The sequence below is a fragment of the Colobus angolensis genome, unplaced genomic scaffold, assembly GCF_000951035.1.
Source record: "Colobus angolensis palliatus isolate OR3802 unplaced genomic scaffold, Cang.pa_1.0 Scaffold104, whole genome shotgun sequence".
Lineage (NCBI taxonomy): Eukaryota > Metazoa > Chordata > Mammalia > Primates > Cercopithecidae > Colobus > Colobus angolensis.
This window is the reverse complement of record NW_012111364.1, coordinates 8,487,023-8,504,460: the sequence shown is the minus strand read 5'-3', so window position 1 is coordinate 8,504,460 and position 17,438 is coordinate 8,487,023. Positions and strand designations below refer to the sequence as shown.

General features: G+C 37.8%; 1 protein-coding gene and 1 long non-coding RNA gene across 4 annotated transcripts in view; one reads left to right on the top strand and one right to left on the bottom strand.

Annotated features, from left to right (window-relative positions):
* The window catches only part of ICA1 (islet cell autoantigen 1, 69kDa), a 156,837-nt gene extending 156,495 nt beyond the window's left edge, over positions 1-342 (bottom strand). For 2 of the 3 annotated variants that reach the window (XM_011943064.1, XM_011943069.1), the window contains exon 1: positions 96-268. The gene's annotated coding sequence lies outside the window, so the exon portion shown is untranslated. Of the gene's footprint in view, positions 1-95 lie in introns of all 3 variants that reach the window. The other variant, XM_011943075.1, reaches the window with a different exon arrangement.
* The window catches only part of LOC105512602, a 77,571-nt gene continuing 60,134 nt past the window's right edge, over positions 2-17,438 (top strand). The window contains exons 1-3 of the long non-coding RNA XR_001001881.1: positions 2-75; positions 236-482; positions 2,242-2,331. This is a non-coding gene — a long non-coding RNA (uncharacterized LOC105512602). The remainder of the gene's footprint in view (positions 76-235; positions 483-2,241; positions 2,332-17,438) is intronic.

The following is a 17,438-nucleotide window of genomic DNA, read 5'->3' as shown; positions in this document are numbered from 1 at the left end:
ACTGCCTCCCTTCCCCGCTTCTCCCCTCCCGCAGACGCCGGCCGGGGCGACCCCTCCCAGGGTGACCAGGGGGAGGTGAGTGGCGTTGACCTCACCTTGCCTGGGGCGGGTCGGGGACTAGGGGAGTGAGTCTCTCTCTCTCTACTCCCCGGGGTCTCTCCTCGACCCCCATCTCCTGGGGTATCCCCGGCTCGGATCCACCGCCCAGAGTGACCCCGCCCCTGCTCTCCGGCAGGTGTTCCACGTGGCCATAGCGTTTGCGTCACAATGACCTGGAGGACAGGTGGGAGCCACAGCATACACCCCAGGGTTCCCTCCGTGCCGTGCGTAGTGCCTGCTGCTTGCTTCCAGGTTAAATTTCTGTAGCTTTAGAGGACGGGAGACTTCATGAGTTCAATGCCAAGAAAAGTTACAGAGGCCTGCTGTACCTGGAAATCAAGTTTGAGCTTCAAGAATAAAGACCATGTTTTAAAAACAGCTGTGTATGTATAGTTATATATTTTTCATTCCCATATATTTCTGTATCTTTTATTTTTAAGTTGTTGCCATTTACAGCAGTTTCATCTTCTCTTATCCTTTGTCACCAGGAAAGAAGCAAACCATTGTTTAGAGACCCTGCAGTGCACAGATCACAGGAAGAAAAAGTGTTGGCGTAGCTGCTTCCTAATATTATCTATGTGGAAATGAAACCTCAATGTACTATGACTTCATCCCTGGTTATGTTGTATATTTATAAATAAGTTCATTCAGTCGTCGCTGAAACAATTTGAAAGGGCCGAATGATAGTTATTGAGTAATGATGCAGACAAATCTGAAATCCTGCGCTAACATGGATGGAGTGCTAGCTATATGTCCGGCACATGCTGTATGCTTTACATTTAATCCTTACAGCAACCCAATACTGTAGATAAAATCATTATCCCAATTTCACAAATGAATACACTGCCCAGAGTGCCATAAAGAGATTATTGAGCAGGGATTTGAATCTGAACTAGGAGACTTAGCTTAATCTGAAGATAGCTTGGTGTCTTGTCAGAATGGATGGAGAAAAAGTATAGAAGATGTTGATACTTTAATAGAAAGATAGAAAGATAGCATAGCTCCAGAAATTTACATAACCTTTAAAGTTATTCTTTGGGGATTCTGTTTGTCATATATTTGAGCCTGTCCTAGTGTAACACAAATTTTGGAGCTGAGTAAACAGCTCCTTAATAAGTGTATGAGTAAACAAATCATGAATATGGTCTACAAAATAGTAAATTGTTGAAAAGCTGAGATTCAGGAGAAATTTTCAGAGAGAAAAACATTGCTTATATATATTTGGCTCTTACAAGAAACATTCAAACTAACCTGTTAACAACACAAGCCAAATGATTTTGCCATATGTAAGAAGAAGAAGAAAAATACCCAAAACCTTCAAAATGAGAAAGGCTTCCTTACAAAAGAAAGATTGTTAAGATATTTTAAGATACATTGATTCCAAGAACTGTAAATTTATGTGTAAAAATATATTATCAGGAGTTAAAAGGATAAAGAGATTATTATTCTTTAACAGAATGAAGTGCCGTAATGAACGTCATTAAGTGCTCAATAAATGTTGACTGAGCATATCATCAGTTAATTGAAGCATTTTCCTGACTCTATAATGTTCTCCTTTCTACCAGTAGTGATTTACTAGTTATATTAAAACTTAATCAGAAGCCTCATTGGTCAAAGTCTGGCTTTGAGGCAAATATTTACATCTGTTACAAAACAGCCAGTAGAATGGGAGGTTATGTGTGTGTTCAAAGTATCCCCTCAAAATGCAGATGATTGGAACAAAAGCATGAGGGGGAAAAACGGGGACAGCTGAGCTGCAACTGATTACACAGTTTTCTTTTACCCTTTCTGAATTCCAAGGTGAAAACTGTGACTGTGAGTCTAACCTGTTACAGAGGCTAAAAGTGGCTTCAAAAGCAATGTCTAAAAGAGAACAAATACCTGATACAAGCATTATGTAGTCAACATGGCACTGAAATTCTTTGGGCTCCCAGAAAGTTTAGGAGAAAACCTTAAATGACTTTTCATCATTCTAATTATTGTCCTAACACTTAGGATAATAGTTGAGAAAGGAGGCAATAGACAACTCCTGCTCATTCTCCATCACCACAATGAGAGCTTTTCCTTCCCATTAAAAACATGGCTCCATCAATAACACTTGTATTTGTTTCTGAATAATCAGTTGTTGTTTCCATCTTGCAGAACACCAGTGAGGTGCTAGTGAGAACCCGAAACAATTTCTAAGGAGAATGGCTGTTGAATGATGGGATCAGAAATTAGGAGAGAAATAAGGTGCATTTTCCAGTGTACAACAGGATGACAAAGAAAATTTTCTATGAAAAAAATCTTTATTCAATTCAATAATTTTTTCAAGAGCTTCCTGGATTCAAGTATGCTAATGGGACCACAAGAGTTGGACTTGTGTTAAGCTACTATCAGAGACTTGGAATAGCAGTGGATTAAATGAAATAGGAGTTTATTGTTTTCTCACTTAAATTGGAAGGTAGGCAGTCTAGGGCTGGTATGATTTCCACTGTGTCACTGGGCTGTTGCCCTTCTGTCATTCTATTCTGCCATCCTAGGCAAAGCAATATTGTCCAAAGGTAAACCCAGGCGAGGATGTAAATTGGAGGTGGAAACTGCTGGTGGGAATGTAAAATGGTGCAACCACTTTGGAAAACAGTCTGAAAGTTCCTTAAACGGTTAAACATAGAGCTACCATATGACCCAACAATTCCACTCCTAGGTCTATATCCGAGAGAAATAAAAACCTGTGTCTACAGTACACAAATGTCTATGGCAGCATTATTCAAAATAGTCAAAAGGTCAAAACTAACTGCCCTGCTGTAGACAAATGAATAAACAAAATGTAGTATATTCACATAATGGAATATTCAGCCATGTAAAGGAATGAAGTACTACATTATGCTAAAACTTAGACAAAACTTGAAACATTATACTGAGTGAAAGAAGCCAGTCACAAATATATTATTCCATTCATATGAAAGTCCAGAATAGAGAAATCTGTAGAGGCAGAAAATACATTAATGATCATTTAGGGCTGGAGAGAGTATGGGTGGATAGGGAGTAAGATCTAAAGAGTACAGAGTTTCTTTTTGTTTTTTTCTTTTCTTTTCTTTTTTTTGAGACAGTCTTGCTGTGTCCTGCAGTGTGGAGTGCAGTGGCACAATCTTGGCTCACTGCAACCTTCACCTCCCAGGTTCAAGTGATTCTCCCGCCTCAGCCTCCTGAGTAGCTGGGATTACAGGCATGCACCACCATGCCAAGCTAATTTTGGTATTTTTTGTTTGCTTGGTTTTTGTTTTTTGTTTTGTTTTTTTGAGATGGAGTCGCACTCTGTTGCATAGACTAGAGTGCAGTGACACGATCTCAGCTCACTGCAGACCCCATCTCCTGGGTTCAAGGGATTCTCCTACCTCAGCCTCCTGAGTAGCTGGGACTACAGGTGTGTGCCACCATGCTCAGCTAATTTTTGTGTTTTTAGTAGAGACAGGGCTTTGCCATGTTGGCCAGGCTGGTCTTGAACTCCTGACCTCAAGTGATCCACTCACTTTGGCCTCCCAGAGTAGTAGGATTAGGAGTTTCTTTTTCATGTGTTGAAAATGTTTTACAATTGGTTGACTGGTGATGTTTACAATATCCGCAGTATGCTAAAAACCATTGAGATGTGCATTTTACAATTCATTGTGAATTAGTGGCATGTGAATTATGCCTCGGTAAAGCTGTTTAAAAAGTAAAAAAAAAAAGGTGTTCATAGTTTTATTGGCACGTACACACACACGTGTGCACACATGTACACAGTAAATCCAGTGTCTTCCCCAGGAATAGTTACAGGGTAAGAACCATACAACAAACCCCCAAATATGTGGCTTATTTTCAGATTTCTGGATACTATTCAAATTCTACTGGCACTAAGAAGCTAAATATGAGGAAACAGGACAGAAAAATCTGTTAATGAAAGAGAAATAGTTGAGATCCATCTACTGGATACCTCATGATAATATAAAGGAAAGTTCCTGCTGCACAAATAATTTGCAAGTGTGCTCTAGTCTTATAGCATCTCAGCCTTCTTAGCTATCTCTGTTTAAATGCAGGAAGAAGCAGACTACCTGCCAAAACAATCCTTTTGGATAAGCACAAACACAGATAATAGTGAATTTTATGGAGTTGAACTTAACAAGGAGGTAAAGTGATACTGTGTCCTGAAAAATTAATATTAATGGAGGATACCATTGAAGGTAAAACAAAACCAGCTTTCCACTCTACCCGCCCCAAATCTGCACTTGCAGTAAAAACCCCCAAAACAAAGCAAAATAAGAATTATGACACTAAAGCCCCAAACTTCTATTTTAATTCTTAAAAAAGAATACTCACTTCAGAGATATTTTCAAATTAATGCCAGTTATTTTGAATGAGCAAATTATAGGAATATTCATATAGGAAATAAGTTTTTCAGGAGCTATTTAATGGTCTTATGTCTTAAGGGATCCTTTTAGCTGAATACTTCCCAAGGCTCCTTAGTGTGTGCCAAGTTACTTTCCCTCTTCTCCCTCGCAGGTAATATAAAATGAATTAAATTAGCAATGTATTTCATCTCATGTGACTGAAACTGTGTCATATTCCTAATACATAGGAATGTATATTTATTTGTTTCAAGTGGAACTTAATCCATAGGCCTCTCTGATTTGACATTGATTATCATGTAGACTGAATTCAATAATCTCTCTTTTGCATGTGTGTGTATTTATATAAATTATATATGGACATACAAATACAAACTACTCACTTACATATGATCTGGTCTATTTTATTGGATTGTTGATACATATTTTTGATGTTCTAAATGTTCCTTATGATCTCAGATCTCAGCCAACGTGAGCAAGTGAGGCAGAATGCCCCACTTTCTCTTGGTGTGTGGGTACTATAAAGCAAATGAACGCTCTACCATTCCTTCTAGACAGATATTTATAAGCCCCTACAGCTCTGCAATCTTTTTATTTCCTGACTCATGTCTGGCAGCATCATAAGTACTCATTGTACCTGTGCTATAGTAGGGGATGTTGAGACAGAGCTTAAGCTATTATCCTTATCAATGTGTTTAATAAGAGCCATACATATAAATCTCTCCAGAGCTCAGCTCATTAATAAGAAAAAAATCTCTTTCTCTTTAGAGTTGCTGGGAGATTCAAATTAGATAATCTAGAAGAATAAACTTAGAAAAAATGATGTTCAAAAATTATTAAAATCATTGTCTAATTTCTATAGGTGTTATAAATTTAAAGGATGTTATAAATTTAAAGAAAGATTACATGAAATTTTATTAATAAAAATAAAGTCATTTATTCCTGGATTGTGTAATCCTTAAAAACAAATTGGATTTACTCAAGAATATGGACTAAGTATCTTGGCCAATTTGAGTTTAATTCCTGTGATCATTTGTACTCTCTATATAGCAAATCAAAGCTTTTGTTATACCCTCAGCAGAGCTAGTTATATCTTTAGGCAGATTTGTGTGTGCATGTGAAAATGGAACAAATGTTTAATTAGTAGCATTAACTTTTATTAATTAAAATTAACTTCCTTTCCTTTCAAAATTAAGGCTACAATGAAGAGAGGAGCCTTGTTTTACACTAAAAGAAAGGTAATTATTTTCATTACCACACCAGCTTAGATTTCTTCATAAATAATGCTCCTCTCCATCTCACCACCCCTAGTATTATCCATTGGAACTTCTGCAAGAAAATGCTGGTGATGGCATCAAAATGGTATTTTTTTTTTTTTTAATTCACTGCAGGTGGAGAATTTTGTCATGTGCCGTAGAGTAGAACCCTGTTTCTGACTAGGAACTGTGCTGGAGTTTGGGCTAGCATCAGCCTGGAGTTCACAGCTGTGCCCTGGTCTTCATAGATGTAGAGCTAATGACTCCTCAGAGGGTCACACTGTCCAATAAAGAACAGGATTTAACTTAAAAATTAGGACGAAACTCTCTTAGTTCTTGGTATAGCTTGCTCCCCCTACACAGGGACAGTTGAGAAGACTCACTCAAATTCAGGTGCAGATAATTAAGGTAGTTCAGGTGAAACATGGACAAATATTTGGTTTAATCATGGGATAAGAGGCTGCATTACAACTGCAACCCCTGTTTCTTAATTGTCAATCTGATGAGCTTTTCCCTTCTAGTTTTAACTCAGTCACTAACTTGGTTTGGCAGATACTGTTAATCATTTCCCCAACATTTATTCTTCCCCTTTTCTACAGAAACTACAATATAAGTTTCAGGTGAGCACATTATTGCTAAGTTACGTTGGTTTTAGCTTCCCTTGTTGCAAGGTGTGGTCATATGACTAGATTGTAGCGAATAGGATATGACAGAAAGAGATGCATATAACTTTTGTGTCCTACCCTTGAAAGAAACACATCCTAATCTTTCCTTTCTCCCTCTCCCACTGGTTAGATCACCTTTGGCCATGCAGGTGAGGGCAACACCTTGGGAATGGCAAGGAACCTGGGCCTCTGACCCCCTGAGCTGCTGTATTGCCTTGGCCTTTCTGCCTGGATTGTTTTATAAGAAGGAAATAAAATTCAATATTTTTAAGTCACTATATTTTAATATTATCATTGCAGCTCAGCCTTTATCCTCATTAATCCATTTGTCTGCCCCATGACATTGGATTGGATATTCATTTCTTATGAAGTTTGTATTCTGAAATAAAGATTCTCCATCTGCGGGTCCCAGGACCATGAGGTTTTGTAGTGGTGACACAAAGGATCCTGGGATTCAAATCCCTAACAAGTAATGCCCGCAAACAGAACAACTTGCTTGACAAACAGAAACAGCACTTTTTGGAATGTATATGATGTGATTACAAAATAAAATTTACTTAAAACCATTAATGTATTTCTTGAAATGAAGGTATGTTACTGATGAGTCTCTTAGCTTTGTATATCTGAAAAATTCTATTTCGCTTTTGTTTTTGAAACGTTTTTTCACTGGTAAGGAAATCTACATTGACTTTTTTCTTTCAGTACTTTTAAAGATTCTGCTTCATTGTTTCCTGGCTTGCATTGTTTTCAATGAGAAATCTTCTATTATTCTTATTTTTGGCCCTCTGTTTTTTTTTTCAATGGTTGCTTTAAAGAATTTTTTTCCCTATCATTTGTTTTAAGCAGTTTGATTATGATGTCCTTAGTGTTGTTTATTCTTACATTTTTGGCTTTGTTGAGCTTCTTGGAGCTGTGGGTTTATAGTTAAAACTAAACTTTGAAAAACTCTGTCCATACCCAGAATAGTCAACACAATATCAAAGGAGAAAAACAAAGATGAGGGACTGACACTACCTGACTTCAAGACTTACTATAAAGATGCAGTAATCAAGAGTATATGGTACTGGCATAAGAAGAGACAAATAGACCAACGTAACAGAATAGAGAGTTCAAAAATAGATATAAATATAGTCACCTGATAGTGGACAAAGGAACAAAGGCAAGTCAATGGAAAAAAAGTAAGTCTTTTCAACAAATGGCATCCACACGCAAAAACATGAATCTAGACACATCTCTTACACTTTGCGGAAAAATTAACTCAAAATAAATCATAGATCTAAGTATAAACCACAAAAGTATAAAACCCCCTAGAAGATAAATATAGAGGAAAATCTAGATGACCATGGGTCTGGTGATAACTTCTTAGGTACAATAACAGAGGCACGATTCACACACACACACAAAATGGATAAATTGGACTTTATTAAAATTAACAACTTCTGCAAAAGGCACCATCAAGAGAACGAAAAGGCAACATACTAGGAGATAGTATTTTCAAAAATATATCTGATAAAGGACTATTATTCAAAACAGACAAAGAACTCTTAAAATCAACAATTAGAAAATTCATAATCCAATTTAAAAAATGGACAAAAGGGCTGGGCACGGTGGCTCATGCTTGTTGTAATCCCAGCAATTTGGGAGGCTGAGGAGGGCGGATCCCTGGAGCTCCAGCGTTCCACACTAGCATAGGCAACATGGCTAAACGCTGTCTCTAAAAAAAAAAAAAAAAAAAAAAAAAAAAACGCCACACATGGTGGTGGCATGCCTGTAGTCCCAGCTACTTGGGAGGCTGAGGTGGGAGATCTATTGGGCCTGGAGAAGTCAAGGCTATAGTGAGCTGGGATTACGCCACTGCACTCAAGCCTGGACAACAGAGTGAGATCCTTTCTCAAAAATAAATGACAACAGATCTGAACAGATGCCTCACCAAAGATGATATACAGATGGCACATACATAAAATGCACAGCATCATATATAGCTAGGGAATTGCAAATTAAGAAAATGAAATACCACTACACACCTATTAAAATGGCCCACATCCAAAACACCGACAATACCAAATGCTAATGAAGGAACTCTCCATTGTTGGTGGGAATGCAAAGGGGTATAGCCACTTTGGAAAACGGTCTTATGGTTTCTTATAAAATTAAACATGCTCTTGCCATATGAGCTAGCAATTGCACTCTTTGGTATATACTCAAATGAGTTGAAAACATGTCCACACAAAAACCTGTACAGGAATGTTTGTAGCAGTTTTATTTATAATTGCCAAATATATGAGTGTGTGTTTAAGGATGTTTGGGAATTCTCTGTATTTTTTGCTTAATTTGTCTGTAAAACTAAAACTGTTCTAAAAAGACTTTATTACCTAAAAATTCTTCAGTTTTTTTGTCTTCAAAAATTTTTTTGACTCCTCCTTCCGAAAATGTTTTTGGCTCCTCTTTTTCTCTCCTCTCCTTTGGAGACCAGCTACACATATATTTAACTGCTTGAAGTTGTCCTATAATTCACTGATGTTCTGGGTTTTTTTGGTCTTTTTTATTTTTCATAGTTTTTATTGCTATGTCTTCAGTATTACTGACCCTTTCTCTAGCAAAGTCCATTCTGCTGTTAATTTTATCCGGTGAATTTTTTTATCTCATCAATTGTAGTTTTTATCTGTAGGTGTTCAATTTGGGTCTTTTAAGTATTTTCCATGTCTTTACTTACTGTGTTCAGTCTTTCCTCTAGTTTCTTGAACATATGAATGCAATCATAATAACTTTTAAAATCTTCTTATTTTATAATTCATCATTTATGAGCCAGTTTCAATTGATTGATTTTACTCTCATTATGTTTGTTATCTTTCTGCTTCTTTCCATTTCCTATAATTTTTGATGGGATCCCAGACACAGTAAATTTTATGTCATTACATAGTACGTACTTTTGTATTTCTAAAATATTTTTGAGCTTTGTTCTGCATGTGGTTAGGTTACTTGAAAACAGATTGAACCTTTTTGGTTTTGCTTTCAAGCTTTTTTAGGTGGACCAGAGCTGTGTTTAGTCAGAGGTTATATTTCTCTACTACTGAGGCAATACCATTCTTTATGTTCTAACAGACTGATGCCCCCTGATATATGAGGAATTCCCCCCTGGCTGTTGAAAACAGGCACTGCTCTCAAATTTGTGTGAGACTTGGGGGCACTGTTCTTTATCATCCTTTCTGATGGTTCTTTCCCTGGTCTCCAGGACTTTCCTCATGTGCGTGGGCTGATAAATACTCAACTGAATACTGGAGGGGAAAACTGTAGATCTCTGGAATTTTCTCTCTGTACAACTCTCTCTTTTCTGGTATCTTGCCTTGCAAACCCAGTCCATCTTGGCTATATTCTGAGCTCCATCTCTTAACTCACGGAGACTGCCAAGCTCTTCCTGGGTTCCCTCTTTTTCCAGCATGGCCTGGAAACTTTTTCCAGGTGTTAAGTTAGGGAAAGCATAGAGTTCACCTCATTTGTCTCCAAGGGATGACCATTCTTCTTTGCCTAATATCCAATATTTTGAGTAGCATTTGTTCTGTTTTGGCTATTTCAAAACAGGGAACATAAATCTAGTCACTGTTATTCCATTTTGATCAGAAGTCAAAGTTCCTCCATTAATGAAATTGCATTATGTATTTCTTGATCTATATTATATGCATCGATACATATTTATACACATTTGATATAATTTATATCTTCTAGATCTATTTTTTTTGAGGAGGGTCTAAGAATTCTCTGATATTAAAAACGGTCCTCAGACTGGGTGCAGTGGTTCATGCCTATAATCCTAGCACTTTGGGAGGCCGAGTTGGGAGGATCACTTGAGGCCAGGAGTTCAAGGCCAGTTTGGGCAATATGGTGAGACCTCATCTCTACTAAAGATAATTTTTTTAAAAAACCAGATGTGGTGGTACATGCCTGTAGTCCTAGCTGCTTAGGAGGCTGATGCAGGAAGCTCGCTTGAGCCCAAGAATTCAAGATTGCAGTGAGCTATAATTGTGCCACTGCACTCTAGCCTGAGTGACAGAGCAAGACCTTGCCTCAAAAAGAAAGAAAAAATATCCTCAAGAATACTTCAGCTGAAGAGTGAGTAAAAGCCGGGAACAGACAATTCAAGGAGAAATTCCAATGACAAACATTTTTTAAACCCACATTTTTAAACTAAAAAATGTTTAAACAAAACCAGTTTCACCTATCTTATTGGCAAATATGAAAAATGTAATGCTCAGGGTTGATGAGAATATGGGAGATGAGCATTGTCATACTCTCATAAACTGAGGAAAGAAACAATTTTACACCCTTTATGGAAGGCAACTTGGCAATATTACAAAATATTAGTGGTACATATTTTTTGACCCAGTAGGTCCACTTAGAATTTTTTCTTGCCAAAATAATATGGAAGTTTATAGTAGTGAATGTGTGAATATGACAATCACAACAACACTGTTTATACCATTAAAAAATTTGTCCATCTTGGCCAGCACTTTGGGAAGCTGAGGCGGGCGTTATCACCTGAGGTCAGGAGTTCAAGATCAGCCTTGTCAACAGGGGTGAAACCCCATCTCTACTAAAAAAAAAAAAAAAAACAAAAAATTAGCCAGGTATGGTGGCAGGTGCCTGTAATCCTAGCTACTTGGGAGGCTGAGGCAGGAGAATCGCTTGAACCTGTAGGGTGGAAGTTGCAGTGAGCCGAGATTGCACCATTGCACTCCAGCCTGGGAAACGAGGGAAACTCCGTCTCAGAAAAAAAAAAAAAATCATCCATCTGAAGGAAGGATTAGTTAACAAAATTATGGTACATTTACATGTTGGAACATTGACAGCTGTTCAAAAGGATGAGGTCAAGATTTTTTTTTTTTCAAGTGAAAATAGCAGCTTATATAACACAGTGTGAAATACGATTTTGTTTATGTAAGTATTTTCTATGTAACATTAAAATCTTGTAATGATATTCACTAAAATGTTAACTGAAGCTATCTCTGCTTCAGTGATCTTCTTTTGGCTGACATTGGAGGTGGGGGAAAGTTGTATTTTCACTTATACTCTTCGGTAGTGTTTGAATTTTTGAAGTGCGCATATTTTATAATTGTATTTTATAATTGACAAAATATTTTATAATTGTATTTTATAATTGACAAAAATAAAGATTTAAATTTTGACACCAGAACAAAATAAAAGAGATACTCACGTTTGAAATTGTTGGGAAATACTAGTTTAGATGATGTCTGAAATTCCTTACTGTGTAATATTCAGTTCTAATGACGGGACCAACCTTTAAAATTAGTGCTAAAAGTCTTCTAGTGCTGAAAGTCCATGACTTCCTCCCCTCTTGATGCCGCTGCCATGACAAATGTGACTTGCTTAGGTAAATCTTGGACACTCTCTGATGGAGAGATGCTTACACTGGCTTATTCTTATTTTTCTCATATTTCAAGTGACTTTATTCCTTGGTGACATCCTTGAGCTGATAGAGGAGACCTGCAGCAAGGGAGGAGCATGAATTTATATATATATAGTGTTTTCTATTTTATTCCCAGAGTAGTAGGATGGCTTATCATTCATTCAATAAGCATTTATTATCTCAAACTTGATGTGACCGAAAAGTATTTTTTCTCTCAGAGCTCTTTCTCCTTATCTTGGCAAGCTTAAAAACTGCAGTGTTATTTTGAATTCCTTCCTAGTAGTTTACCTTATATGCTCAATTGGTTGCCAAATTCTGGTTCATTATAAGTTTATGATTCACTACAGGAAATTGCAGTTTCCTTTATAGTGTCTCTCAGCTATCGTGTCCATTTTTCTCGTTCTTATTTCCATTGCCTTTCTAACCCTGCTTCTTACCTGGAATTTAAAAACAGCTTCCACCTACAATTGTGTATTTTAACCAGTACGAAATCAGCTTAGGTAATCACAAAATAAGTAATTTACATACTCTTTGTAACAATTTTATGCTAAGAATCGAATGTGTGTGTGGGTTGTGGTAGGATGGGAGATGATATGTCAAGTAATAGAAGACAGCTCAGGTCTTTGAGTTACTCTTTAAGTATGAAGCTAATTACATAATATTTTGATTGGCTTCAGTCCCATCTATGAAATTTTCCACAGGTTACATCAAAATCCATACCTAATCTAAACATTCAAAGCCTTTATCAGTCCTAATTTTCTTTACTCACCTCTCACCTTGTAATACTGATTTCTGCATGTCCTCTCCTGGTCACCATTCCCCACATTCAGCCTCCTCCTTTTCCTGGACATATTTACCAAGAACAATCACTGTCTCCAATTGCCAATGCCAAACTTTTAGTGTGTCCTTAAACTCCAGGTTGGAGTCCCCCAGAAACTCCTGGCCCTCCCTTTTCCACTACCACCATTACTACTACAACTTTATCTGTATGTCCCAAACAGTTATTAGAGGTCTGAATAAATGCTTGCTGAAGCAAGTTTAAATGAAATCTTTCTCAGTTAGAAAAACAAGAGCTATTGGACGTACAACCCAGACCCAGCTCAAACATTATGCATTTTCCCACAAGAGATATACTTAGGCAATTAGGTCTTTGAAGGCAAAGACTCTGCCCAGCTTGTGTGTTCTCTTACACATCCACCATAGTGCCTTGAACGTACAATGTTAGGTGTTTAATCTAAGCGTGTTGAATTAATGGACGAGTGAATAGTTCATATACAACTAGACCCTCTGAGGGTGGGGTGTTAATTTTCTTGGCTGTGTTTTGATAAAGTCTCTCCATTAATTCTTAGCCATTTTTCAAACCAACCTTTGATACTCAATACTACTGTTTTATAATACTACATGGTCTGATATTCTCTATTATAGATTTTCCAAATTTATTTTATCCCCTAAATCAGGTAAACACTTATGAAATATGTACACTCACCAGGCTCCTTCAAAATCAGATTTTTTTTTGGTACAATTTATGGGGAAAATGTGCCACTTTGTTACATTCATGGATTGTGTAGTAGTCAAGTCAGGGTTCTTAGGGTATCCATCACGTGAGTAACGTACCCATTAATTAATTTCTCATCATCTGCATCCTTTCCACCCTCTCACCCTTCCCAGTATTCATTGCCTATCATTCCACTATGTCTATGTGTACATAATTTTAGCACCCATTTATGACTGGGAACATGTAATTCCAAATAGAAAACTTTTGTGGAGGGACCTGAGATTCTACATTTTTTAACAACTAACTCAGCTGATTCTTATGGCCAGAAGAATCTGAAAACCCTTCTCTATCGTAAAATTCAATGGGTATTAGTTGAGGATAATTATCATATTTGAGCTTTATGTCAAATATAATTCTATGAGTATTAATTTGATGTCAAATCACCTGAACTCCAGTTTCATTCACTACCATCTAGGTGATTGGGGGCTGGTCTGGTTTTTCCCCAACTCTGCACATTAGAATCAAAGAGTATCTTTTAAAAATTCCAAAACTTAGGCCACACCCAGACCAACTAAATCTCAATCTTTAGGGCTGCCACACAGGCATGAGTACTTTTTGAAGCTCTCCAGGTGGTTCCAACATGCAGACAAGTTTGGGAACAGCTGGGATAATCATTTACCCTCGCTAAGCCAGTTTTTTTCATATATAAAATGTTGCTAATAACTCCCCTCCTAATGTGTAATTAAGAATTAATCTAATTAATGCATGTGAATATACTTTATACATGACAAAACTCCATATAAACCTAACACACTCTATTTTAGGCTTCAAATATTTTATTTATATTTTTAAATTTATTTTAAAGACAGGGTCTTGCTCTCATCCAGGCTAGAGTGCAGTGGCATAATCATAGCTCACCGTAACCTCGAACTCCTGGGCTCAAGTGCTCCACCACAGCCTCCTGAGTAAGTAGGACTACAGATCCGCACGCATATGCCTGGCTAATTTTTTAATTTTTTATCGAGATGGGGACTCGCTATATTGCCCAGGCTGGTCTCAAACTCCCGGCTCAAGCCATTCTTCTGCCTAGGCATAAGCCACTGCACCCAGCCCAAAATATTTTCTTTTTTCTTTTTTTTTTTTTTTGAAACGGAGTCTTGCTCTGTCACCCAGGCTGGAGCGCAGTGGCGCCATCTCGGCTCACTGCAAGCTCCGCCTCCCGGGTTCACGCCATTCTCCTGTCTCAGCCTACCGAGTAGCTGGGACTACAGGCGCCCGCCACCACGCCCGGCTACTTTTTTGTATTTTTAGTAGAGACGGGGTTTCACCATGTTAGCCAGATGGTCTCGATCTCCTGACCTCGTGATCCGCCCGCCTCGGCCTCCCAGAGTGCTGGGATTACAGGCGTGAGCCACCGCGCTCAGCAGTAATATTTTCAATAAAAATTAACAAATGTGCAGTTAGAAATTTTTGCATTTTTCTGTATATTTACATTCTTTATGGTTATAATTGTGATTGCCAGTTCGACAATTTAGCTTAGATCCAGCTTGCAAAGGAAACTGCCATTCCAAAAGCTGTCCTTACAATTCAGGTACATTTCCATCAGGTGGCAGTAATGTCTTTGTCCTGGTTGAAAGCAGACCATCTCAGCCCTGCCAGCTATCAAAGTTTTTCTTGGCTAGGCTTTATCCCCCGATATTTTGATTCAATAGGTGTGGAGTGGGACTGTAGCATCTATAAGTTTATAAAGATCAGCATGTGATTCTGATTCCCTGTTGTTAACCACGGCGAGTTTGATATTTCTGGTTAGGCCTTCTGCTATATCTACCAGATTTAGTCATAGACGTTCTACTTTTTAATGTCAAAAATAATCTCTTCATCATGTAAAGCAGAAACAATTTTAGAATAGTTTTTAAAAGTCTTTAAATTCACATAGGTCCCATTTCTTATTACTACTACTGTTTAATCTCTAATCCTACAATTTTTATTTAAAATGTATCTTAATATATACTGAAACCTCCTCAATGACTATGACCATGACTTGCCTTTTAAAAAAGTCAGAGAATACGTGATTCCCTCATAGGCGTGAAGCTCTCTCCTTAGGGCAGAGGTTCTTAAACTTCAGTGTGGGTGAGTAGACCTTGAGGCTCATTAACAATGGGCATTCTATCTTGAACTAATGGATCAATCCTTGGAGTGAGGCCAATAATTGCACATTGTAAACCATCTCCCCAAGTTATTCTGATACACGCTATATTTTGAGAACCACTAACTCTGGCACTGAGAGGCTGGAGCAGCCTTGGTAAGGTAGAGAATACAGAGGGAGGGCTCACAGAGTCCAGGTGCAGATGTGTAAGAAACTGTGTTCCCTTCTTCCTGTGCTTCATCTTTGTGTAAATGGTGGTAAGTGTGCTCTTATTCAGGCCATATCTGGCTCAGTAACCCTGAGGAGCTACCAAGCATTGGTTGGTAAATTTGCAGCAGAAACCTGGCAACTTATGTTGCCAATCTTAGCATGGAACCTGGGACATGCGGTAACTATTTATTGGTTTACACTGAGGCTATCCTCATCTTCCTCCTCTGTTACCTTTTCTTTCCTCAACATAACCTCTTCCATATATTGTCTTTTCTCCCTGTTGTGTTGGTTTGTGGTCCACTCTTTAAGAAACACCCATCTAGAACAGATTTAGACACTAAAAAGAAGAAAATATTTTTCTGAAATCTTATCAATAACAATGAAATCACCCATTCATATTTAAGTTGCAAGAATAGCGTGTTTGATAATTATCTTGGGTTAAGCTTTTTACTATTATGTACAATTGTATTTGGTCTTCTTTAGTTTCATGACTATGCTTTTATTTTGAGCAGTTTACTTTCATTTACCAGCATCTTAATATGTACAACGTGAGCTGCCATCTGCCTCTGATTTCAGATAAACTGTGTTCCTTTTGCAAAACATGCAGCAAATGATTTTCTACTAAAATTTGTTAGGTTGGTAGGAACACATGATAAGCTTGGATCACTGGATTTTCATATTTGATATTTTATGTCCTAAACACACTTGCAAGTTATTAATCAATTTTTATGTTAAATCAACATCTAATAAGTATTGCCTCAGCACTACTTGCAACCTACAAAATCTTAAGAGTAGACTTTAAAACAAAAAAAGTAGATTACGATGGGAGCTGGCAGCTTGATTAATCTCTTTCTAAAACTTTACTTAAAGCTGTAATTATATATGCAGTTCTCTGTCTCACCTGCATCTGGCCCAGAGGTAGGGAATATTCTGCAGGTGGTATTAGAAGCTCTCATTCATGTGGTTCTGTCCTTTCAGAAGTTGGTTTTCCAACCCTTTCTTGGATCACATGAGATACCCCAGTACAGTCCTGTAAAGAGCCCCTTTTATCTAAGCCAGATAGAAATAGGTTTCTGCCACTGCAAATAAAAAGTATTGCTTAGAATATACCTTGTAAGGGCCTTCATGAGATGGACCTGGCTTATCAATTCAGTCTTTATAAAACCCGCAGGAAAGTGCTTAGCTGAAAGTAATAGCACACATGAGAAGTTGACTTAAATAATAAAGGCATCCTGTTTTCTCACATATCAAGAAATGTTGACAAAGACAGTTCCAGGTTGGTTTATCAACTCAACTAAACGATAGTGACTTAGTCAGCAATTTGCTATTCTTTGGGTCTTTTCCTTGATCACAAGATGGTTATAGAACTGCAAATAGTCTTTAAGACCTAGGTGAGCATTGTAGACGGGGAAGAAGAGGGCAGAAGCTTTCTCCTCGCAAGGGTCTGTTTTTAGCTGGGAAGAAAGCCCCAGTGGACTTATCCTTAGATCTCACTGGCCAGAAATGGCTCACATGTCCAACTCTAGACTCATGACTGTGAAGTGAAAATTACCTTGATTCCTTTCCTAGCTGTCCCTAAATCAAGGGATCCCTGCCAGTTTTCTGAGGTTCTGTCTGCAGCGAAAGGAAAGAAAGGCTGTAGTGTGGGCATGGAACTGTGTCTGTCACACTCATATATTTCAATTACCCTCTCTATTCTTCCACCACTACCACCACCACCACCCCAGTTCTAAGAGCTAGCCTGACTGAACTGCTTTTGATACCCAAACATGCTAGGCTGT